The following is a 26239-nucleotide window of genomic DNA, read 5'->3' as shown; positions in this document are numbered from 1 at the left end:
ACCTTTAATTTAGTAGTGCCAGAAGGTGCTGGAACACCTTTACTGTGGAACGTATCTGGCTGGTTTACACAAAGCTGGGCCTAATAATTGGAACTGTCAAATTAGCTGTTCGCTATTTTTGATTTGACTGACAATGGTACTTGGAGACTTTCTTTGTCATGCACCTTCTCTTTCAGAAAAGGAGGTACATTGCACCCTTGGGAAAGTGGATTTTTAAACCATTGGAAATGTATGGATGGTTTAAGGATTCTTACCAATACCAGACTAGCCTCATACGATTAATTACCTACTCTTCAAAACAAGACTAGAAAATAAGATGACAGCCTCTTCTTAGTTGCGCCTGAAGAAGAAATCTCGCTTTGTTGTTAGAAGTACACGGGGAGATTTGTGCCAACCTCTAGCCTGTATCTCTGCTTTCAAGCATTTGGTCCAGATTACTGACAGGTAACACCCTGGACTGGTAGCCAGGTGTAGGCAACCACTGATCTGCTATTCTGCTATCGACAGACTGAACTGCCTTCTGGGCGATCATGTCTCCTCTGAATTTGAGAAAGGTTACAGACGAGATCAAGAATTCCAAGTTAACTAATGTCCTATTGTAAAGTTTTTGTGGATGTTTGTCAGTTGTGGGGCGTAATCTAAAGTACATTAAATGAAAACTGGTCTCAGTAAAAACCGGCCCACAAGTAACCAGTATCAAGGTTTGCCTGAAAAAAACATATTTGCCCTAAGAAGTGAAATCCACAGGACTTTTTGGAGGACACAAAATACACATTTCTTGTGTATGGAAAGTTAGACTGACCTCAGAGCAAGTGGTCCTCTCTCAGGTTGCCTTTCCACACTACACCCACAAAGCCCCTGGAGAACCACGGTGCAGCTGGAAGAAGCCTGCTTTCGGCAAGAATGACCATGGTTGATTGAAGGGACTGTGAGCCAGTGCTCTGAAACAACGAGTATCTCTGCATTATGACAGTGGAGCCTGAAGCAAGAGCCTCATTCCAGAATGGGTTGAAGTACCTGATCGCTCTGGTCATTGGTGCCCTCCCCACTGCACATGAAGCCAATGAGATGAACAGTGCCCCTTACTGAATTTTCAGTTTATCTTATTTGTTTTCTGCCTGCTTATCTCGGCCAGCTGTCTTATCCAAATGTGCACCCAGGTGCTATCAACTGCTCCTAGTGCCACCAGTTTTGTTAAGTAATTATTCTAACCCTTATTAGGACATTGGAATGTGGAGCACTCCATTGAATAAAATGGAGTGCTCCTGGCTTCTACGGGATGGTAGAAGCCCGCAGAGCGACATTCCAATGTTGTTTTTGTTCACAGCTGCTGCTGTGAACAGAGGCCTCTCGGAGCCCAAGGGGATTTAAATCCCCTCGGGCTCTGATAGGCCTTTGTTTTAAGTCATTAGAACATTCTGTCCTCTAGCGGCGGAATGTTCTAATAGCCTTAGAGCCCTCCTAGCGGGCTCTACCAGCCATTAAAGGCCCGCTCCTTTTTTAAAGGCCTTCGCCTTTGGCTCAGGCCTTTAATGCTGAAGTGGGCCTTTAATGGCCTGTAGAGCCAGCTACGTCGGGCTCTACAGGCTATAGTGCTCCACCTTTTTAATTGTCAGCAACCCCAAAGTGCTTTGGGGACATAAGGGTATTGTAGCAAAGTCAGCTCTTCTGTATGGCCACCCCAGATTTGTTTTAGTTTTTCTGGACCCTATTTCTCCTAGTATTGCATCTGCTCTGTCCCTAAAACTGCACTGTAAAATGTTCACCTAATTGTTTTATTTTAACATTCCATTGAGGACATTTGAATTTGGCTCAAGAAGTGTACAAATAGCTTGGAAGCAAAATGCCATATGTGGACTGCAGCTCGTATTTACAGCTCCCCCTCCACATATAGGATAAAAATGAATGGCTTCTAGGGCACCAATATGCTCTGATTAAGCTGCAGTTTAAAAGCACTGAATTGACATATGGCAAGGAACATGTCTTTCGCCATATAGGACAACTTATCTTTATAACTTGGTTAAGTAACTCCTGTCTCTTTTAAGCCCACAGGGAAGAGTGTTCACTAAATAAATTGTGCATTCCACGCATTGGGAGTAGTATGCCCACAGCTGAAAGAACATTTGTCCAAGCTCTGTTCTCAATGTATAGCTGAGGCTTCATTTTCCAGGACCAGGACATACTATAAATGAAATTACTATTAGAACATTGGAAAGTGGAGCACTCCATTGACTACAATGGTGTGCTCCGTGCTTCTACGGGCTAGTAAAAGCCCGCATAGCAACATTCCACGTTGTGTTTGTTCACAGCTGTTGCTGTGAACAAAGGCCTCTCAGAGCCCGAGGGGATTTAAATCCCCTTGGAGTCCGAGAGGCCTTTGTTTTATCTGTTGGAACATTCTGCCCTCTAGTGGCAGAATGTTATAATAGCCTTATAGCCCTCCATAGCTGGGCTATATCGGCCATTAAAGTCCCGCTCTCTTGTTAAAGGCCCTCGCCTTCGACTCGGGCCTTTAACGCTGGAGCGGGCCTTTAATGGCCGGTATTATATATCATCTTACACATTATTTTATTACTTTAAAAAATCTAGTTCAATAGTAAAGGTAGATTTTTGATACTTTGAGTGGAAAGTAAATTTAAGAAATAGTTCTTTGTGCAGTCTGAGAGAAAATCAGTTTAGAACACATTTACTACTCAGCCCTACTCCAGAGGCCCCGTATACATCCTTTGCTAGGTGTTAACAACCCTGCTCCTGAAGGACAATGGCTTTGCTTCTGAGCACAGAAAGGCAGAGGTGCTGTCAATACGGAGTCAGCTACGAGGGATTAGCTATATACAACAGGGGCAGGAACAGCTGAGAATGCAAACGTCAGTCTCAAAAGTTCTTCCGTTCACTTTGAGTTGCCAGATAGGGCTGGCAGGAACTTCATTCCAGGGCCCTCTCAGACTTTCTGTCTCTAACTCCAACAGGAGGGAGAGTCAGCTTTGGCCCTGATCGACAGGGGGATATCTCATTCCACTGAGGGAATGGTGAGGGCAAAGACCAGCTCCTTCAGGTGGAAGATGGTGGGATCATTCTGTTTTATAGTGTGGGTGGGTGCAATTTACAAAATTTGCGGTTGTGTAATTATGCAAAGTTTCAGCGAAAGTATGCAATATTACTCGCAATAATGCAAGAAGCACAACCCAGTATTTGGTGCTATTTTCTTAGTGCAAAATGCAGCCTCACATCCAAAATGGGCCAGAGGATTTATTTTGTGGTAGGAAAATAGTGCTAAATGCAGCGAAACAAGATGGGGCATTTTTACAAAGATGTGCCGGACTGCAACGTTAGCCTTCTTGGCTTAACGCCGTGCTCCACCACTTCTGAAACGCAGGGCTGCACCATTTTTATAACAATACAGTGCAGCCCTGCCTATCTCCCTGCGCTGCTGCTAACTTCAGCTGCCTAGCGCCAATGCAGGCACCCTGGCATCATCATGCAACAGTGCCTGCATTCTGGGGAATGATTGTTTATCTGCAGGAAGGTGTCCCTTCCTGCACACAAACAATCTTAAATGGTGATTTGTTACTTCTAGGTGTGCTGCTTTGTGCAGCACATATAGAAGTTGCAACTCGACATTTTTTTAAATGATTGTTCATGTGCAGGAAGGAACACCTTCCTGACCATAAACAATCATGCATGGAGGTTTGCTGTTTTATGTGTGCAGCACACATAAAAACAGCAAAAACAAGGAGAAATAAACAATTTCTCCTCATTGCCCCCTGGTAAGACCAGGTTTTCCCTGGTCTTAATTTTGGCGCAGCCCCACATTTACGCCACTCTTTTGCGCAGCATCAAAATCAATGTGTGTTGTGGCGGAACGCCCACCACAACACCCATTGCCCACCCCTTTCATACAAAGTATTGCGTGAAAGGGTACCTTATATACAAGGCAGCATTAAGCCACATTAAGTGGCTTAACGCTGCCTTGTAAATAAGGCAAAGCCCGTTTCGCCACCACAACATCAAAAAAAGTGACGTTCTGGTGGCGATAGGGGCTTGCAAATATGCTACTCTGAGTCTACATCTGTAACAAACACACTTTGCCTAATTTTATGCTCCCTCCATGCAATTCACTTGGCTCTCCTCCTAATATCCTTGAACTGTGTCCCGAATTCATTTTTCACATGCACTCTTCTCTTTATTCTCTCTACTTTCAATGTTCCAATGTCTTTTCTAATCGATTGATTGTTCTACTGTTATACCTTGCCATTTTCTCTAAAAAACAAATGGTGCCGAATGCAATACAAATCTTGAACTGCAGGTGTTGGCCTTACCCACAGGAAGGTGTAGGAGAGTAGGATCTGCCTCTTATGGTTACCCCCACTTGCTGGTGTTTCACTGTTTTTTTACTTTAGTCTGGCTGGGGCCCCGCTATTCAGGACCCCAGCCTAGCTGCGTCCTCTCTAAATTGATTCCTAGTACCTTAGGTACACCACAGATTGGATTCTGAGGTGCCCTTATAAGTCCCTAGTATATGGTATACTATGTACCCAGGGCATAGGTATCCCAGAGACCTACCAGGGGCTGAAGCATGTATTATGCCACCCCTGGAAAGCCCTCCAAGATGACACCACAGGTCTGCTACTGCAGCCTGGGTAAGGTGGTGCATGCACCCCTTACAGAGATATAGGTTCACTATATCTCACCTATCACTGCACATAGAAACCTATCAGTCACCCCTATGGCAGGCCTTATCATCCTGAAGGCAGGGTGCTTGGTTATATGTGAGAGGGTGCCCAGGCATTAGCTGAGCCCCTCTGCAGCCTTAGGAATCTATCCACGGGGTTGTCAGTAGTGCAGCCTGACCATATACTCTTAAGTGCATTATATCTAAAACGGTTAATGCTAACTTTGGACTGACCGCAAGGAAACATGTCGTGTTTGGTGTCAAACACCATGGAATCATACCCCCACATCAAATCCTGATGTGACAATATGATCCCACCCTTCTAGAGGGAGAGACATGACAGCACCGGTATACTCAGTACGAACTTAACAGAGCCCTGGCATCACAAAATGGATGCTACAGCCACAGACACAAGTCTGGCCTCCTGCTGCAGACCGAAACTCCAGCAGGGGAGGCCTGGACAATAGGTTTCCTGTCACAGGGAGGTGTAACCACCTCCTAGACAGGCTGATGTGTATTGGGGCTGGGTGGGAGCACTCTCAGAGTGCTTTGAAGTCCTGCACTGGGGGCACATTTGGTGTTCCTGTGCATAGTCCAGCCCAAACCGGTTCAGGGGCTTCCAGCCCCGGCTCTGGTGTGAAACTGGACAAAGGAGATGGGTGTAGCCACCCCTCTTTCCAAACTCTCCCATAGGTGGGTTCCCGGAGTTAGTCCAACCTCTTCCTTAGGTATAAGTAGGGAACCCCTGGCAACAGGACTTTAGATATCCCTGGACAAAACTCTGCAACTGAATCCTGGAACTTCGACGCTCTACTCAAGACTAGAGGACTGAAGAAATCTCCCTTGGGGTCAAGGAGTGACTCCCCTGCTTGACAGGTACCAACAAAGCAATTGTCAGTCTGCATCTCCGAAGCTCCCACCGGACGCCGAAAACTTTGCAACACAGGAAGAAGATTTCCAGACTTCTAAGAGGCCGACCCGAGTCCCCAGCAAAGCTGAGACCCGCAGCCCTCGTGAGTAACGTGGAACTGGAACTCCTGGTCATCATGCACTTTTGCAAGTGCATTGACTTTCCGACGTCTCTTGAAGTAGTGCTTTGGGTTACTTGTAGCCCCCACATCGAGCAGAGAATCCACTGAAGATTGTTGGCCTAGTCACCCCGAGTGATCCATGGGCCGCCATTTTGGGATTCCTCTTGAGGTCCCTTTGCGATCCCTGGTCCATCAACTGGTGGGTCTCTGTGAAGATAACTTCGATTTTCCTTGGGTTTTCCTGGTTGCTCCAGATGTGCCCTGACTCCCTACCAAGTGGTGAGTCCCTCAGACCTTGCTGCTCTGCACCGAAGCATCTTTCTCATTTCGGCGTGGGTTGCTGTTGCCAAGGCTTGTTGCATCCAATCCGGGCAAAAACACTGCAGCACTCCACATCATTTGTGGGACAGCTCGAATCAAGCTCCTGGTTGTCCTCGACGCCTCCTGGTCCTCGTGGCTGAAGAGTCAAGCTTCACCTCTTTCACCTGAAATCACTCGACATCGGTGGGCATTCGTCTATCGTGCCCCTGGTCACCGGCAAGTGACCGAGACTCTGTTCCCTCTGCTTTCAGATTCTTCTCGACTTCGATCCAGGCTTGGATCTCTTCAGACTCTTCGCATCTTCCCGGCAGCAGCACTTCTTCGCCAGCTCCCATTGAAAACGACGACGCGACCCAACACCATTTGACACCTATGCACCCGGCTTCCCTGGGTGAGGTAACATGAGTACTCTGGTGCTCCCATGGGTGTTGACCCTAGAATTTCCTAAGTCCAAAAGGGTTTGGTCCTAGCTCATCTCTCAGTGTCCCTAATCTTTAAAAATCTAACCGCGACTTTCCCCATAGAAGCTAACAGGAGCTTGCGGTTGTGTTCTCACACTGTACACGGCCCCCGTGGGTCCCCTGTGTCACTACCTTGGGTAGTTCCTTGGGATCCCAGCGATTCTACAGGCTCTAGGCCTTTTGTCTAGTTAAGTCGTGGTTCTTATACCACTATTTTAGTATATGGTTTGGCTCGCCCCTAGGGCCTGACATGTATTTGTGCTATTTTACTGTAACAGTTGAAGTGTAACTTATGTGTTTGGACCTCTAGCCTCATAAAGAGACTAGTAGGGTGTGTTAAGAAATAAATACATATATTTTATATATATACCTGGTGTGGCTCCCTTTCATTGGGTCATTCGGGAGATTATAGACTGGTAAAACAAGCTGCTCTACATTCCTTCAAGACTTAGCCTGAAGGCTGCTCTCCATAGCTACCACTAGGATAGCTTTCAATAAAGGTTGTCTTTAACCTATCATCAATAAGGGGTTGTTTGGACTGGTGCAAGGTGCCCATTATAACTAGTGGATAGCATATGCCAGGCCAACTTCTCAAAGAAGGTTAGGTTCGCACATGGATCTGTTGCTGACCACCAGATATAGCAACACCTGCTGCTCACAACCTGTTTCCCCCGCCACTTTAGTATTCAATTCTTCATCCTCCCTACTCCAACTTATCTCACCCCTACATATGGTACCTACATCACCAAAGACCCTTGATATATGGACTTCACAATCAAAGGGCCACATTCTAAATTCACAGTGGCCTTATTTCCTTGACTGACCCTTGTTGTAACACAATCTGGCCAGATATATATTTCTTCATGACCCGGGCCATGAACAATATTGCTTCTTTGAAGAAAATCATATAATCCACCAAACCTAGCCAAATAGTTTAACCTAGAGATTCTCAAATTCAGGCCACACCTTCCCTTATTTAAATTTGTCTGGTATCTGATGTACAGCTCTTCAGATAACCTCACTTTCCGCAAACATCTGACAGCACTCAGAATGAACAAAAATGTTACTCAATTATTCCATCAAGGACCTGGCCATTGATAGAACTTTGGCAGCCTTCAACACAAAAGGAAAACTGATACAATACGGCATATTTCTAAACCAGGAAAACAAAATAAAGAGCATTTTGTCTCCTCAAATCATACTCCATTGCTTGCACATAATTGTAAGAAGAATACAATATATAAGTAAGTGTGTGTGTGTGGGTGAGCAGGATCATATGTCATGTGGATTGTTGCAACACAAAGCAGCCTATAAATGAGTCAAAGGATGATTTTTCTTCCCTTCAGCAAATGGTGATGTCTACGGCCCTGAAAATCGCAGGGTTTAAGGAATTACCTAAAGACTGCATTATACATCTTAGAAATCTACAATTTTTTGCTATGATTTCAGGTCCTACTATTTAACAAATGTAACTTCATGAGGAAGTAAGTTTCCTCCTCAGTTGTTTTCTAATTTTATGAGCTATGTCGTATGCATTTTAACTTCGTCTTGCCTCCAATAAAAAAGCAATAACTCTACCCCCGTCCCACAACAACAAAGTACTGCCTGATTTCTGACCAACCCTTTGCCATTAACGTCTTGGCATGAATTGCTTGTCTTCGTCTGCAGTCATTTGTCAATGCTACAAGCTGCTATAGGGCAAGCAGGTTGAATTAGGTCATGCAAATTTTAATACCATGTGCTTCATAATCTCCCTACACTCAACATTTCCTTAAAATTAAAAGTAAGCCCAATTCTACAAACCTCAACATATCTCTCGTAAGTATATTCAGTCTCTTTTGCCATCAGTTACCCAAGCTTACCTTAAAAAGATCCAAATGTTTATATCCCCTACATAATCAAAACTTACTTTTCAAAAGAATTCTCATTTTCCTACTGCCTCTTGAAACCTGGCAGATCTATCAAAATGATCCCCTTTATCCTGCCCCTCCCTAACCACAACAAACCAGTCAATGGAATCCATGGTCATGTGGCATCCATTTGGATAAGTGGCCTCTGCTTAGTCATCCCACTCTTGGTGTACCTTAGTAGGACTATTGGGTAGGGGTGTGGAGAGTTGTATGGATTTTTCTGCTAGTCTCCAATCCTATCTGAGAATATATCTGTTCCTGGCATTCTAGGACGCTGCCAAACGTTGTCATTGTGTCCCAGATCAGTTTGCTGCTATCGGCCATGTGTCTTGTAATGCTGATTATACCGCCTACTGATCACAGAATAAGTCATTGAGTCTGCCACGACTGACTTTTGAATGGCCTTCAATAACAACCCTTTGGGAGTCTTGTCCTTCTGAGTCGCGGGCAGCACTTGACACCAAGAATAACAACATCCTTTTTCATCAAGTTGCAGCTTGTCTTCCATTCTACTTTAAACCCACATCTCTTCTGCGGTGTTCTCGCACATCGTCTCCAGCATTTACTTTGCGCCCATGTACTCTTCCTTTTATTTTCCATGCAGATAAATTCTGGATCCCAGCCGGGATGGACAAAATTCACTGTGATTCTCCTGTAAAGTCTGCCACAGTTAAATGGCCATTCTCCATTTCAGTGAACTGTATTTTATTTTAGTGATTTCCCCACAGCTATGAGTAGAGAAATAATACATGCAGCTCAACATTAATGCAACACGATAAACAATGGTATAAATGGAAATTTGGGGGATATGAGGGATTGACATGAAGTGATCCTCAAGTTTGAGATTGGCAGCGCATAAAATAGATGAGGACCAGTAGAGAGAGGCAAAGCATTTGAAGTTGTATTTATTTTATTTACAATTTTCTATTGGACAACTACCCCTAAGATGATGTAGAATGCGCTTTACAAATAAGACGAGAAATCGCAAGAGAGGAAATGTGAATGAATATGAAATAAGTAACAAGTAAAACAAAAGTAAGAGATTATGAGGACAAGATCAAAAATGAGCCAGTGCACATGGTGGATGGGTGAGTAGCATCCTTCTGAACGCAATAGTGTACCCATTGTCTACCTATTGGGCTGATAATAGTAGCACAGAGTGAAAATGCTGGGGTACTCTTTGCAATGAGAAATTTGACACACGTGGTTAGAAGAGCAACAGTGTTAGGCTGAAGAATCTACTTTCATCCAAATGCTCTAGCTTACTCAAATTGGTTTCCAAAGGTAATGAGTCAAATATAATTTTGATATGGAATGAGCACCGAGGTCCACTTCGAGATTGTATTTCGGTCTTTAATTGATTCTGAATGTTATGCTATTTGAGTAAATAAAAATGGTTTAACTGTTTTATATTGAACAAGAAGAACAGGGTTTGAACTACGTTCATCCTGTAGATTTATTTTATACTATTTACTTTCATGCTTTAAATAAAGTGTATATGAAAAGTGTTAATGTCTGTGCAATTAACATAAAACTATAAAATCAATTCAATTGAATCTAATAACCAATATAAAATACACCATAAATAATTTTCTTTTCTTGCCCATTTTCTACTTCTGTGATTTATAGAGCACAGACTACAAGCCCATTTATCTCTGCACACTGCCACAATTACAGAAACAATCGACCTTCTAAGTAGAGCAGAAACATCATTCTTTAAAGAGGCAGGATTCAACCGATGGAGGTACTGGAAAGTAAGATACAGTTTAAAATGTAAAACTAACTGAGTACTGAGAAGAGGAACAATCAGGTTATCTGTTTACTCTGAGTACCTTTGAAGACCTAAGTGATGCACTCCTCAAAGAATGGGAGTGTAACTTGGAGGGAGCATCACAAACCATGATGAATATCTTGGTTAAACATGCTATGGTAAAAGGGGAAAATCTTCAGGAAGAGATAAGTGCAATTGAAAAGTTAATCAGTGAGAGGGAAGAGAAGGATTTAATAGAGAAAAATTATGCCATTCTAAAACAGATTATGGACAACCATCAGATTTACTTAAAAGATAAAAAGTTAAGAAAAATTAAGAGAGACGATAGAGACTATCGTGACGGAAGAATCTACACTTTCCATAAGAAATTTGATAACGTGCAAGGGTTAGAGGATAAGAAGAGGAATAGAGAGGACAAAGGTGAAAGCGATGATATTAGTTCTGTTAGCAACTTATCAGTGTCATCACAGGGGAGTACTGCTTCATCCTCCTTGGTAAATGATGTCCCTTTAGGGGAAGGGGCCACTTCTTTTCAGAAAGAACTGGCGAAATTGCGTATTTCGAACAGATTACAACAAAAGAGAGAAGAACAAAAACCAGACGGGGAGGGAGGAGGAAAAAAGGCAAGTTCCAAAACTACAATCGGAAAACCGGAACCTGTAGGCAGAACCAAAAAGTTAAATGCCAAGTAGTGCAGAACTGTGATATGTTGGTTGCCAATGCTGATGATGGTTGTCACTTGAAAATTGTTAATTTGTCCAATAAATCACTTGATGAAGATGAGACGACTGTACTCAGTAAAGGTTTAAATTTTTGCCCTACTCAGAGTGGAGATCTGGTTAATGCACATGTGGATCTTTTTAAGTTCATAAGGATGTTGAAGCTTCATGACTTTTTTGCAAACAGACCACCAGAACCACCCAAGGGTATCCCTTGGAGTGAACCGAGTTCCCACTCAATTGCCGATGTTAGAAATATACAATGCCTCCTCTCAATCTGTGATGATGATGGTTATGACATGTCCACCTTACTCAATGATTTTGACATTAAACAAGACGGCCAGGCAGAAAGTGGCCTCCGCCCTAAGTCAAAATTTATGCCTACTTTTGGTTATGATCCCAATATTGACGTTTTTCATAAAAAAATGTCGGATGAATTATATGCTTTGGAAAGAACGAATAAATTTAAACCCAAACCAACCCAAAATATATCTTATACTGAAAGACTAGCCCTACAACGTCTAAGGGATGACACTACCATTGTAATACGAGAGGCTGACAAGGGTGGGAATGTGGTCGTAATGAACCGCTCAGACTATATGAACGAAATCAATCGTCAACTTGGCGACACCCTATGCTACAGATCGATTGCACGTAATCCCATTCCCACCCTTGTCACTACGATCAATGGTAGGCTCAACGAATGGAGAGATACATGTCTTATTACTGAGGATGAATACAGATACTTGAGAGTTCATTGTCCTTCCTACCCCTGCATCTATGTTTTACCAAAAATACACAAGGGGGGGCTCTTCCCCCCGGGTAGACCAATTATTTTGGGGGTGGGGTCATGCACAGAGAACCTTTCCAAATTTGTAGATGCTAAATTAGGGAAATTCGTCCTTGATCTTCCCTCATACGTAAAAGACAGTAAGGACATTCTTGTCAAGTTCAGGAATTTCCAATGGTCTGATGAACTCCTATTCGTGACCTTTGACGTCATAAGCTTATACACATGTATCGATAATCATTTCGGCATTATGGCTATGCGCTCCTTCTTAGATAGAGATGGCGCTGAACATTATGAATATAATGAAATGATTGTTGAACTGGTGGAGATAATTTTGATGAACAATTTTTTCCTTCATGATGAGAATTGGTACCAACAGATCAAGGGCGTGGCGATGGGTTCCGGGTTTGCTCCCTCGTACGCTTGCCTTTTCATGGGGTGGTACGAGAAGGAGCATGCCTGGGCCCGAGGTGCCTCCCCCTGGACTGAATTCATTGTCTTTTGGGGGAGGTACATTGACGACATTATTTGCCTTTGGTCGGGATCTGTAGAGATGTTACATCAATATTTTGAGTATCTGAATGATAATGTTTTCAACATCAGACTGACGATGTCCTATCACAAGGACAATATTAATTTCCTTGATATAATTTTTTTTATTGAGGATGGAGAAATACAGAGTAAATTATACAGAAAGGAGACAGCATGCAATGCTGTTTTGCATGCTTCTAGTGCCCATGCTAGCTCAGTTATAAACAATATTCCCTTTGGCGAATTGATTCGCATTAGAAGGAATTGCAGCACAGAGGAGACTTTTCAAACCAACATAAAGGCAACTAGGAAAAGATTTGAAAATAGAGGGTACAATGACAAAATATTGAATAAGGCAGAGGAGCGAATCATCTGTACAAATAGGAACTCTACACTAGCTGATAAACCAATTCAACAAGGGCACTATGAAAACAAAAAGAAAATGAGGTTTATTACACAATACACAACCCACAGTAGTGGCATTTTCAATGCTCTACGTAAAAATTGGCATCTCCTCTCCTCGATCTCAGGACTCAAAGATTGTATTACCAACACGCCTGCCATTACGTATAGGAGAGGTACTTCATTAAGAAAACAACTGTGCCCTTGTTATGTTGTTACTCCGCAAGTGAATGACAATTGGCTACCAAAAAAACCCAAAGGCTTCTTTACGTGTGGTTCTTGCAATATTTGCAATAATGGGAAGAACAAAATCAAATCTTTTTCCTATAATAGCCCTCGTACTTACCATCTGAACCACTTTATCAATTGTAATACTACATATGTGGTTTACATCCTGGGATGTGAATGCAATACCATATATGTAGGAAGCACCACGAGATGTCTGAAATTGCGTATACAGGAACATAGAAGAGCAATACTCAATAGGGACACCAGATACCCTATCACGGACCATTATACCAACACACATACTGACAGTAACAGTTTCTGGTTCCATGGTATTGACCATGTTCCTATAGGCAAAAGAGGTCTGAATCGGGAGCTGGCACTCAGGAAGTTAGAATCTAAATGGATTTGTCGTTTACGTGCCACGACATTAGGGCACAACTCTGATTCTGAGATGCATTACTTCCTCTAACAACATACTTTTCCCATCAGCCTATCCTTGCATCAATCTAACATATAGTATTTATCATCCTGGATTTCCGCACTATAATTTGCTTGGGTTACTAGCATCCCTTGCGCTTTCCATTTAGACCTTTTAGGATATTGTCCTTGGTGTATCATCATTAATACTTATGTCAGACTACTTATTGACTGTCGGATTATATAGTGATTATATATTGATTCATTTTACCCTCCTCTAATGGTGCGCTGGGGTACGATTGGAAGAACGCGTTTTTGATACACCCATTCTTACTGGGTTACATGCCTTTATTATCAGGCCTCTTTGAGGGTCTACTTTCAACTTTCCGTAAATTCATTTTCAAAATCATTCTCCTGCATCTAAGGTTCCGCTTTAGCTGTCCAATATGGTAAAGAGAAGTCGTTCAGCTACCTGTATACTTTTTCGCTCCTTTGTTCTATAGCTATAACATAATAGTGATGGTTGCATATACCTTTCCATCATGGCGGTTATATATCCTGGTTCTCTTCTTCTATCGCCTTCTATGTCTTTCTCCAGGCCCCCCTCTGTACAATAACATTGAGGATTACATGAGTTTTTTATGATAATATTGGCGTGCTTTACCGCATGGCCAAATTAATTGCAATAACATCAAAAAAAAAAAAAAAAAAAAAAAATTTCGATTAAAAAATATTTTTTAATATTTATCTCGCTATGCAATTTACAATAGAGGCTTCTATGGGATTGTGTCGTTATCTATACGCCCCTTCTATATATTTGTATCACCCCGACTTATTCAGTGTAATTCATATCATAATGGAGTTTTACTCCTTTCCATCATGGCAATGGCTTTTTCCCTCTTATCCACCCTTCTCGCCGACCATGGTGGTGTAGATCATGTGATCTCATACCACGTCATGCGCGGCGTTTTCAAACTCAATAATATTAGGAGCACGACTTCGACAAATTGGTCGCACATTATTGTTTCTATCTTCAATCAACTAGGATCGTGGGACTTCCGAGGTATGGACCTTGCTTTCATATGACCTATTGGTCGTACGTTCTTCTTTTTTATATATCTTTATGTATTGAATTTTTTTAACCTGTGAGAAACTATGGGCGCTTGAGTTTGCATAAGCGGGACGCTGTGATCCTGGGCAGTTATATGTTCAATGTTCGATTCATAGCGACTGTCTATTATATTATGGTGCTTTAACATGTGGCTCTTTTCAATCGTATGCTTGTCTTTAGCATATTGGGCGCATACGATAGGTTACTCTCTAACGTGATTTTGGCGAACGTGATATCAAATGGATTTTCTATTTTTTAACGAACTCTAAGAATCAAAGGTGTGCTGCTTACTTTGGTGTATTCTCACCAGCATCAACGGGGACCTCGTAAATATATATTTATTTCTTTTATATCTCTGATGTTTTAGTCGTTTTTTAACTTATAATTAGTTTGCTTTGCATATATATTGTTTGTGCAGGATATACAATTGGGGTCACAGCTTACTTCTATTTCTCTGAAATGTTTGTTATTCATATTGTTTGGTATCAATTTTTGCGGTGCCTAAACTTGTCGTTATATTAGTACATAGTTGGTCATTACATCTTTATTGATTCCCAGATCACTGGAACCCGTTTATATTTGGTTCTATCTGTGGAGCACAAGTCATATTTGTACTTGAAGCTCTGGTCATCCACAACTACCTTATTCTAAGACAATTACCATCATATATCTTTTGGGGGTAAGTTTCTTACGTATCAACTTACAGCCATTTTATTAAATGATTGACCCCGTTAGACTGATATATCCAACCTGTTTTTATTAAATAAATGTTCTTGTCTCTTATATCTCGTTGAGACTAACACGCCCTCTTGTACTCTGTTCTTATGGTGGATAATGTACTGCCAATCACATATTGTTTGAATGAGGGTTTTTCTATTCTGTTCTGTGAACTTATGTTGGGTTCATTTAAGGACATTAATCAGTATTGAGTCTCTATTCTATAATAGGGTTTATACCTCTGAGATTTAGGAATACCAATAATATGGGTTTTAAAGCATCAATATTTTTATTTTTATATTTGTATATATATATATCTTTCCATTAGATTTTGGAACCCAAAAATTTCTATGCATGTGGGACTCTGACACATGGCATGGTGCATCCTTGTTGCCATAAAGATTTGAATTTGGTGAGTGTTGAATCTTTTTGCACTGAATCCTCTTCACTGTTGTATTTATACCTTATTTCCGTTGGCGTCTTTACTGTTATCTACTTGGCTCTAGTGGATGGTGCAACGGATTTATCTTGCCATATGTCCGAGTTCTTGCAGCACTTCCACTAGCAATACTTTTTGAGATTTGATGTAGATGTGTACACACATCAATTAGTGCTTGCCGTAACACTACAACCTGTAGTTTTGTCATCAATGTGTCCTTTGTATACTGTCTCTGATTTTTTAATATATACGTTTATCATTTATGACTGGTTTTTATGTATTCTCTGACCTTTTGGGTTTGTGAATTCTCTAAAAAAATGTACATTTTTGTTTGTGGACTCTTTGTACATCTCAGGTGATACATGTTTTATTGTCTATACATTATAAATGTTTTTCTATGTTGTATGTTAATTGTCTGCAGCCTTGAAGAAGTTCCTGCGTGGAACGAAACGCGTTGGCTGAGTTTCCTTAAAGAAAATAAAGAGAATACCTAAAGATACTTATCTGATTTGGACGTCTTTTGACTGGTGCACCTTCCTTTTTGTTCTTCATATCTTCATCTGATCCTCAGTGGAGTAGCCCTACGACGCACTCCGGAAGTACTGTGCACAGGACTTGAAATACTAATGATGAGACTTTGGGATTGCAAGTGCTAAACTAGTAGTCAGTCGTAGTTTTTGTTTGTATAATCATACTTTAGATTGTGTTAAGCTATTTAAGTTGCTGCTCCTGAAGAATAAGGAGGCATATCATCAAGGAGCGGCGATAATTATCGCTCAGCGTTCTTAGCGCAAGGATAATTATCGGCGGCCAACGCTGAATTTTATCGCGGAGATAGCGTGCTATCAGCAACGCTTATCTCCAAAGCGATAAAATTCAACTCGCAAGCTGCCAACTGTGCGATTATCCCTGGAAATCCAGCGATAATCGCACAAGGTTTGGCGATAGCTTGCTGATACGGCAAGGCAGACTTAGCCATGATATCCACCTTCCATAGGATATCATGGCTAAGTCAGTTGAAAAGCAGGCGTAAGGAAAGTAGCGATTACCATGGTTAGCGCTACTTTTCTTATCGCTATGCTTCTTAGCGATTCCCTTGATAATTGGAAAAATGTCGGTTAGTGACATTTCTCCAGTTATTTCAGGAAGGAACGCCCACTTTGCATCTCATTAGAGATGCAAAGCTGGGCCTTCAGAAAACAGGCGCTAAGGCAAGGATTCACGCGATAGCGTGACCTTGCTGATATAGCGATAAAATTATCGCCGCTTTTCGGTCGAAAACGGCCGCAAAAGCGGCGATAATTTTTTTGCGCCTCCTTGTAGATATGCCCCCTTCTGAGGCACTCCCCTAAGCTGTCTGATCTGTAAACAGCCTTGTCGCAGCACATCTCACATATGAGAGCAAATTCTAAACTCCATCCCAAAAAAAATGCAAAGCATGGAAGAGTTTTACAACAGCTTCCTGGTGAGATACAACTATGTGGAATAGGCCTATGTCGCACTCATTCTAGCAAGTCTTTAGATCATAGCAGCGGCAGAACTTCAGTCTGACCTCATTGTCCTTCAGGCCTATGTCTTTAATCCACTTCTCAATGACATGCAGCCTTTTAAATGTTTCCTGTGGGTTAGACACAAGTAGAAACGTCTGCATGCCTTTGCCATTTGAATGGAGTAACGAAAAAAGTTGACTCAGCATTTCCCTGAGTAGCTCCATGCAAATGGTATGTCCTGTGGGATAACATTGCACCACATTGTAGTCAATGAACCTGCATGCAACAGAAAAATATGTACCTTGACATCCTCCTTGCTGTCTGTTAGATAGGGTTGCCTTCATTGACACTGAAAATCTTCGTGGACACTCTCAGACTGCCCGAGTATATGATGATGTTGAAGGCAGACATCATGCTTTACAAGATGTGGAGAGAAACTGAGCTTTCAACAGCCAAGGACAGTAGTTCATAATGGACCACCACTGGTGTGGCGTTGGATGATTACCCAACTGGTAGCTGCTGAGGACTCCATACTTTGAAGGACTGCAGCTAGCAAACCATCACCTTCACCAGAATTATGGACACTCAAGGAAGGGAAAATTTGTTTAAAGAGGCAAGATCGTAAGAAGACTGTTTTGAAAGAGTAGGACTCACCTACAAATTGAATACTGATGGAACATCCCTCAATAAAATGACAGAATTATGATGATGCATGCAGTGGGTCAACAGTATCCTTCAGATGTCGAAGTGTGCAGAGGTTTTATGCAACCTTTGAACAGCTCTGTGAGCATTTTCTTTGTGCACACTGCAGTCCTGTAAATCATTAATAGGTTAGTTAAAATTACATCACATTATTTTTTTTATTCGACAGAATGTAAGAAGGAGCAATGATTTTTCTGTTAATAAGTATTGAAGAACTGTATGATATTTTATTGAGCATGAATATAGCGGGCTCTAATGGCCAGTAAAGGACCGCTCCAGCGTTAAAGGGCAGAGCGGAGGCAAGGGCCTTTAACAAGTGTGCAGGCCTTCAAAAGCTGGTAGAGCCGGCTAAGGAATGCTCTAAGGCTATTCGAATATTCCGCCCCTAGCTGGCAGAATGTTCTAATTTGCAAAAAAAAAAAAGCCTCACGGAGCCCATGGGGTTGAAATCCCCACGGGCTCCTTGAAGCCTTTGTTCACATCAGCTGTGAACAAACATTGGAATGTTGATGCTCCAGGCTTCTACCAGTCAATGGAAGCTTGGAGCCACCCACTGTCTTTAATGAAGCCATCATCATTCAAATGTTCTTTTGTACGGCAACTTAGAATGAAGATTTGAAATAGATATTTATGGAAAGTAGTGCTTAATTGTATTATGTTAAATTTAAAATGAAAGTGTCTGTAAAGTACTTAGGGATTCATTTTTCTATATTTAGGCATAACAGGCTCATCACAAACATTATAGTGAGATCTACTTAAGAGTTAGAAAACATCAAATGTTCAAAGAGTGCTCAGAACACATTACACCACACCCACACTATGTAAAAGGTCATATGTGCAAAAAATAATGAATACTACGGATGCCCATTGTAATATAAAATGTACCTGTTACTTTTGCTTCTTCGCAAATTGAAGGTTTTTCTGAGTAAGAGCTCCAAGAGCCCAAGAAGAGGGTTTTTCCACAAAGGTTTGCATAGCACAATAGCACAATTACTGACTGAAAGCCTCATTCACAACATTAGTTATTCAAGTTATTGAAGAACTAGGGCTTGTGTACATGTGCGGCACCAAGTCTATAGGCACCAGTATATCGAATTTCCTGCAAGGCTTAATTCATGGACATGGTTGGAAATATGGGTGTCACTAGATAAGGGTCAGCTGGGAGGACACTGTGAAAATATTGAAAACCCTTATAGTCAGAACTTTGTGGGTATTCGAAAATGCACTAACGCCTGTTCACAAATAATTGGTGCATCTACACTAGGGATAAAAGGCTGTTGCAAGTGCATAATATCACCCAAACACACATTTTCCACATAAGAAAGAGAAATAGTTTGCTGTACTAATGGAAATTTGGGCCAGACTTTCTTCTGCGATTTGTCTGACAATCGGGTGTAAGTGTAGAGCAGGAAATGTAATCATGGAAATCTTGGACTTCGTTCATTAAAAAAATAAAAAATATAGATTCTACCTAAATTGTAGGTCCAAATACCTACAATAAGCTTTCTCACTTCCACAATAAAGTCAGTGAATTGAATGCTAGCAGATGACTGATCTGAATCGTCATTAAGGTAGGGAAGCGAGGAATATTCTCCTCATTAAACAGACTATTTCAACGCAGAGCTAAAATTTGCACTTTTTTCCTCTGCAAAGTTTTTTAATACTTTGCAAACTTAGGGGCCCATTACGATGCCGGGTGGCTGAGGATCCGACTGGCATCGTGTCGGAAACGGGACCGCCTGAGAAAGAGTCGGCGGTCCTGTTTCCAGTATTAGGATGCGACTGCCTTCACGGCGGTTGGAAAGTGTATCTTTCCTATTACGGCTTGTGCTGCGGGCTGCAGCACAAGCCTCAATAGGAAATATACACTTTTTGAACATCCAAGAACTGTGTTGCAGGCACCACGCTGTGCCACAGGTGCCCCCCAGGCTTCATAGCGGAGGCCGTGGGTGTCAGGGGCACATCAGGGGGCCCCATAGTCTGTTTCCAACAGCCTTTCTATGGTGATGGGACCGCTGTAGGAAACATGCATCGTAATCCCCAAAGGGGTGCCCGAGCAGGCACCGCCTCAATTTTGGGGATTACGATCCTTCTGCCTCCCCGATGGGCTCCTTGAGCCTGTCGGAGGTGGAGCAGAGTCCCTCTGCAGGCATCTGTTGGACTGTCCATATTGTAATAGGGCAGTTGGACCAATGCATCCGATGTTGGGGGAGAATGCCACCGACGAGCTGTCGGATGGCCTTCTGCCCTTCATCATAATGGGCCCCTTAGTGAATTGAACAATAATTGGGAGAAAAACATTTTGGAAAAGTTTGTGTTCTAGACATTCTCAGCAAAAACAAAAAGAAGATCTCAGTGGTAGAAATACTTAAAAAAAAAAAAAGTGGCCATGAACACTACACTTCAAAACTTTCTACATTTTTGTTCACCGTGAAGTATTGAACATTTTGCTACCATCGTGACATTAAAATTTTCTAATTGTTGCAAAACCCTGTGGCCAAAATGTACATTTTACCCTTTCCTGAGTAGTCAGAGCTGTGTGGAAGAGGACACGGGTTTTTAATTTCTAGAACTGGAGTTGGTTGAAACTGGCTATCAATCATAATACAAACGATGCCCCAGTACGATTAACTAAAGTAGTACAAGGGAACAGAGAGCACAGGCATGCTATCTTAATTTCCCTTCAGCAGACACGCAATGAACTATCTGTGCACAACCACCCACACTTGAATAACGTGTCCTTCACAGCACATTAAATTCCTTACACAAGATAATGCTGAATGTAGTCCAGGCAATGTAGAAAACCAATACAGCAACTGCATGAAAGATTGAACTACAAGTAAAACAAAGTGATTTTCAAGGTTATATTGCTTTCAATCAAAGTAAGAATAAGCACAAAGCTGAAAATAAAATAAAACACACTGAAAGACATACAAACTGTTCAGCCTTTCATATCAAGGACAATCTGTCAAGATGCATTCTTTGGCGGGAGTAATAAGAACAAACAGGGTTAGCTCAGTACCACTGTTGCATGCTAGGATTAGAGCTGAGCTCTGCCAAAGGAACACAGACCAAGACACACGGATCAAGAGTCTGACTTGAATTATTTCTTTAGTCACAGTTCAATCCAAGGTTAATTCAAGGCCCAAAGCTCAAAGCTCTCAATTCTGTGCTCTGAACTCGAATTTCGGTGTACAGTAATGTAAGAAGAAAAGAGGGGACGCCTATCGGGTCAATGTATGCAGTTTAAGATATGAAAGTCAAGCCTTCATAGTTCTTGTTTTCATTCTGATCGTGATAATAAAAAAATGCAGGGGCATATTAACAAGAACGGCGTTAAAATTATCGCCGCTTTAGCGGGAGGAAACTGCCGCTAAAGCGGCGATAATGGGCTACGATAATATGCCCTTGAGAATTCCAATAGAAGCCCATGTTTTGGTGTGAACCTGGGCTTCTATTGGAATTCTCAAGGTCATATTATCAAGCCCATTATCGCCGCTTTAGCGGCAGTTTCCTGCCGCCAAAGCGGCGATAATTTTAACGCCGTTCTTGATAATATGCCCTGCAATTCCTTAGAAGGAACTGAGGGGCATATTATCAAGAAACGGCGTTACAATTAACGCCGCTTTAGCGGCTGAAAACTGCCGCTAAAGCGGCGATAATGGGCTTGATAATATGCCCTTAAGAATTCCCATAGAAGCCCATGTTCTGGTGTCAACATGGGCTTCTATTGGAATTCTCAAGGGCATATTATCAAGCCCATTATCGCCGCTTTTCTGCAGCTAAAGCGGCGATAATTGTAACGCCGTGCTTGATAATATGCCCCTTAGAATGTAATATTAGACTTGCTTTTCACTGCTGCAGTGCCTAATTTGTAAAAATAGAGTAAGTGCCGAGCCCAAAGCTTTTCCTAGGAGCCCGCTGCCGGCTCTGTCGAATGCCGGGGTTGCTGAATGTCGGGGCTGCCTCGTTTTAATTCCACCACATGCCTGCTTCTTTCACTACAAGTCACTTCCTATCACCGCCCTGTACGTGCTTTCTCGTTCGTCATTGCTTTCCTAAATTTCTCTATTTCATGCCTTCCCCTTTTCCACCGTTTTTACTTGCTCTGAAATAAAGTCCGATTATGAAAATAAGTCCTTGTCCTCAAAAATGAGTACTGTATCAACCAACTGCAACCACGGCATAAAATAAGCACTCTCCTGTGGGGACAGTTCCTACTAGATATACTAGTTGCCCCATCTCACTATTTTTGTAACAAGTAGTTCCCCTGCAATTGGTATTCAAATTGATCGCCCTATAAAGGGCCGGCTTTAGCACTGGTGGCGCCCAGTGCGACAAAGTTTTTTGGCGCCCCCAAATGACCACCTCCTCCACGGATTCCCTCCCCACCACCCATTAACAGTCTCCATAACCACTCTCTCTCAGATGCATTTAATTAATTTTATAGTGTCAATCATAAAAGTGAGGGGTCTCAGAGCACTTTACATAACACACACATTACACAGAGACAATCAATCATGGGTGTGTAAATCAGTGTATAGGAAATGTTAGATAAGACAGAGGACAGGAGGTGGATTCACATGTCACCCATACAGGTAGGCAGTATAGTTGAAGAGTACTCGGTCTGGAGAAGCACATAATCTGAATTTAAAATGTAACACAATGGATTAGGGCTCTCTTTAATAACAAGAACTGATTTTTACCCAATGTTAGAAATGGGATTTCTGGTTGGCTAGGGCTTGCGCCAAAGCCAGGCAGAAACCACCACTCTAGCCAGGGCTGGGGAGTTACACGACAAAGATAACCCCTGCTCAACCCCTTGGTAGCTTGGCACGAGCAGTCAGGCTTATCACGGAGGCAATGTGTAAAGCGTTTGCAGGCGCACACAGCAACAACACCCTAGGCCCACCACAAAGGAAACTCCACACAAGGTTATATATAAAAATAGCCTTTGTATTATAATAAACACATTAGATGATAATCACATAATTTACACTGTGCCAACTGGCACTGGGCAGAATTTTACAAGGGACTATTTACATGGGACAGGGCCACATGGACCACTGTCAGTATCAGCACAAATCACCAATTGTACATGTACATATACATATACTAACTGTAACACAAATTATCACGGTAGAGCACAACCAGTAACTACTGGCGTAATAATGACCTCAGCGTCATCACACTAGAATCGGGTATACAACCTATCCTGCATCCATCACAGGGGCATAAACACATTATGCAATTTCTCATTAGTCTAACGCATTAGACCTAACCCCCTAAGTATAACTATAATAGGGGCGTACATCACACAGGGGAGTATAATCTCCCTAACATCAACCTAAACAGGTAAAACAACCTCCTAGGCAGAAGGCAGAAAGCCTATCTAGATGTATAAAACACAGGGTGAGCAAAACATGCTATACACAGTACATTTCCTAACACCCAAAGCATTAGTATATAAAGCCCAATAACACCTAAATCACCTTAGGGTCCAGGTTGCACCAGAACCTAAACGTAACAGCTGCCTACTACTTGCTGGGCAGCTGGGGACAAGAACAGGGCCTAAACGCTGCAGCTGGCACTAAGTGCTGCGCAGCTGTGGAAGGCAAATAGGAGGCATGGGCTCTCCATGGCCCTGGAAATAATGTCCAAAACATTGGAGCCACCTAGGTTCTAAAACAACATGTCCCCCCAGTACTGTGGAGCGCACTGGCGCTGTGAACATCTGTATACAGGGCGGAGCAAACACAGGCCCCTCTGGCCCTTACAGCCAACTATGCCCCACGTGGGAGCCACACGGGGCTCTGTAGGTAAATCATTGCGACCATTGGAGCCTCCTAGGCTCTTAGAATAATCAGGCCATCAGTATGGACCCCTCTGGGCCCTCTTAAAATCATGAGGCAATCGTTGGAGCCACCTAGGCTCTAAAAACACTGGTGCACATGTCATGGGAGGCACGCACAGGCTCTGGAGATCACTATGCCCATGCTGGAGCCACGGGGCTCTTACAATAACCATGTCCCCGTTGGAGCCACGGGGCTCTTAAAATAACTAGGCCCCCGTTGGAGCGGCCGGGAGTTTAAAACAAACATGCCCCCACACGAGGAACTGGCACCCAGCATTGGAGGCACCCGCAACGGCGGGTTCGCTCATGCACTGACCCGGTGCCCTCATTGGCACCAAACTGCCCATCTTGCCCCCACTCACCGGGGCTTCACCTGGAGCCGGCGAGGCTCCGGACGGCTGGGGCTGCTCATGGGGCTCCCTTTAGACTTCACCTGGGCCCCCTCCTGGGACCCAGGACTTCGGACTCTTCCCGCTGTGCTGCTCCTGACGCCTCTTCACCCGGGCCCCCTCCTGGGACCCGGGACTCCGTAGTGGTTGGCGCAGGCATCCGCGTGGCTCCTCCTCACTAGGAGAGCCCCGCACACCGGGCATTGGTTTCCCTACAGACCAGAGCCTGCGAGGCTCTGCGCGGCTTCTCCCCGGCCAGGGGAAGCGGAAGTGGAGCCCGCGAGGCTCCGGCTTGCATAGCCGGCCCCGCCCACAACCAGGCGGATGGCCGGACTTCAGTTTCCGGCACTCCTCTCCTCCGTAGCGGGGAAACGTGGGGTGGGCACCCGCATTAGGAAGTAAAGTACTTGGCGGTTTAGCAGCGGGGTGGGCACCCGCGAAACAGCAAAAAGTGCGGGGTGGGCACCCGCAACGTAAAATAACGATGAAGCGGGGTGGGCACCCGCCAGGGCTCACATAAGCGGAGTGGGCTCCCGCAAGGCCGGTATCACGGGGGGAATCCCTACGCTGGGGATTACCCATGGGGACCAAGATGGCAGCTGAGCGCTGCAGAGCATACACGCTCCTTCTAAAGTATAGGGCCAAAATCCAAGGCAAAGCGCTCCCAGGCGCTAGAGGAATGCAGCAAAAGGTCCCAGAAGTCTTCCAGGTATCCAAGGGCTGGGCAGGGCCCAGGGAGGCAAGCCGTCCCCTGGGCCCCAGCAGCAGCACGTCCCTGGTTGTTTCAAGTCAAGTACAAGAACCTTTTCATGGGGTCACAGCCCCTCTTTTATACACCAAATCCTTTGTTTCCAAAGGTGCAGGGAAGGGGCGAACCTGATGCAACTGGTTCCTGAGCACTTTGTTTTGCTCAGCCCCTCTCCCTATTCACAGGACAGGCCAGGGACATTAAACGCACCACAGGGGTTGGAGCCAGCATTGTGTGGGGAAAGCCCAACCCTATTCAGGTCCCAGGTGTACTCCTCCCTGCCATCAACATGCAGATCTCTCCACCCACCACCGGGGCAGACCCATCCTGACTCCTGGAGACAGATACACCAGCCAATCACAAGCCAGATAGTCACTGCACATTTATGCCAGCGTCTAGAAGTGGCACTTCTACACTAGCCCTAGTAACGCCGCACACATCATCGCACAGCATTCACTTTCACGAGTTCGCACATACCAAGCTCGGCCCTGCACTCCCTACACATCAGGAACTAACATGGTCACTCAGATCCCCCATGCATTCCTATGGGAGGGCAGGTCAGTCTCACTCAATGTAACCCAGAGCGCATGCACTTTACACTGGGACACAGTGTTAAAGCGCCTAGAGGCCTAAATCCACTAATACACCATAGGGAAAAGGCTAGGATAAACGCAAAAAGTTCTAGGGGTGAACTTGCCAGAAGGGCCAAGTCCAACATCCAACATTAGAATAATGAAAGTCTGGGGAAAAAATCCATACGCTCTAATCTATACCTTGAAGTTTGCACACATTTAATAGCTCACTGTAAACTGCAATTGACAAAAGGAAGTCTCTGACAAAAGCAATTACCCACTACCTTTTTACATTATATTCACTTTGTGATCTGCATGGTACATGTTCTTTGCAGCAGGCATATTAACCCTCTGTGCTACCTTACAATGAATCAAAACTTCCACGAGTCAAAACTTCTACTAGACAAAACTCTGATCACACCAGGAAGAACATTAATCACCGGAGTTTCCTTGACATTTTAATTGTTGTGTGGAAATTGATGGAGGCCAGGAATGCAGCAGCAGGTGCTTTTCAGCACAATATAAATTAGCAAACAGGCGCCCCCATGCGAAGTCAGCACCCGGTGCGCTGGTACTGGTCGCACCGTCCTAGAGCCAGCCCTGGCCTTATGTTCTCAAGGGGGTTACCCCTCAGGCCATTACGAGAGATGCTTTCTGACCCGCCATGTATATAAAGTTCAGTGACTTCTAATAACAGGATCCCCATTTGTTTTCACTGTTTTTTATCAGTGAAAGGTAGTGAAAGATATACATCAGCAATTACTATATGGATTTAAATTGTGTTTAAGGATCATGAACATAAGAATGTTTGTGTGTGAAAACTTTTTGCCAGTCATTTCCGGTACATGTGTTATTAGGATTACCAGGAGCTGATTATAAACATCTTTTTGCATAAATGGTGAGTGTAACAGAGAGGATGGATTTTGCCCACATAAATTCCAATAACCACCAGTCCCCATTTCTT

This window comes from Triturus cristatus, chromosome 8, assembly GCF_964204655.1.
Source record: "Triturus cristatus chromosome 8, aTriCri1.1, whole genome shotgun sequence".
NCBI classification, from domain to species: domain Eukaryota; kingdom Metazoa; phylum Chordata; class Amphibia; order Caudata; family Salamandridae; genus Triturus; species Triturus cristatus.
The sequence above is the reverse complement of the archived record's forward strand: the minus strand, read 5'-3'. Positions refer to the sequence as shown.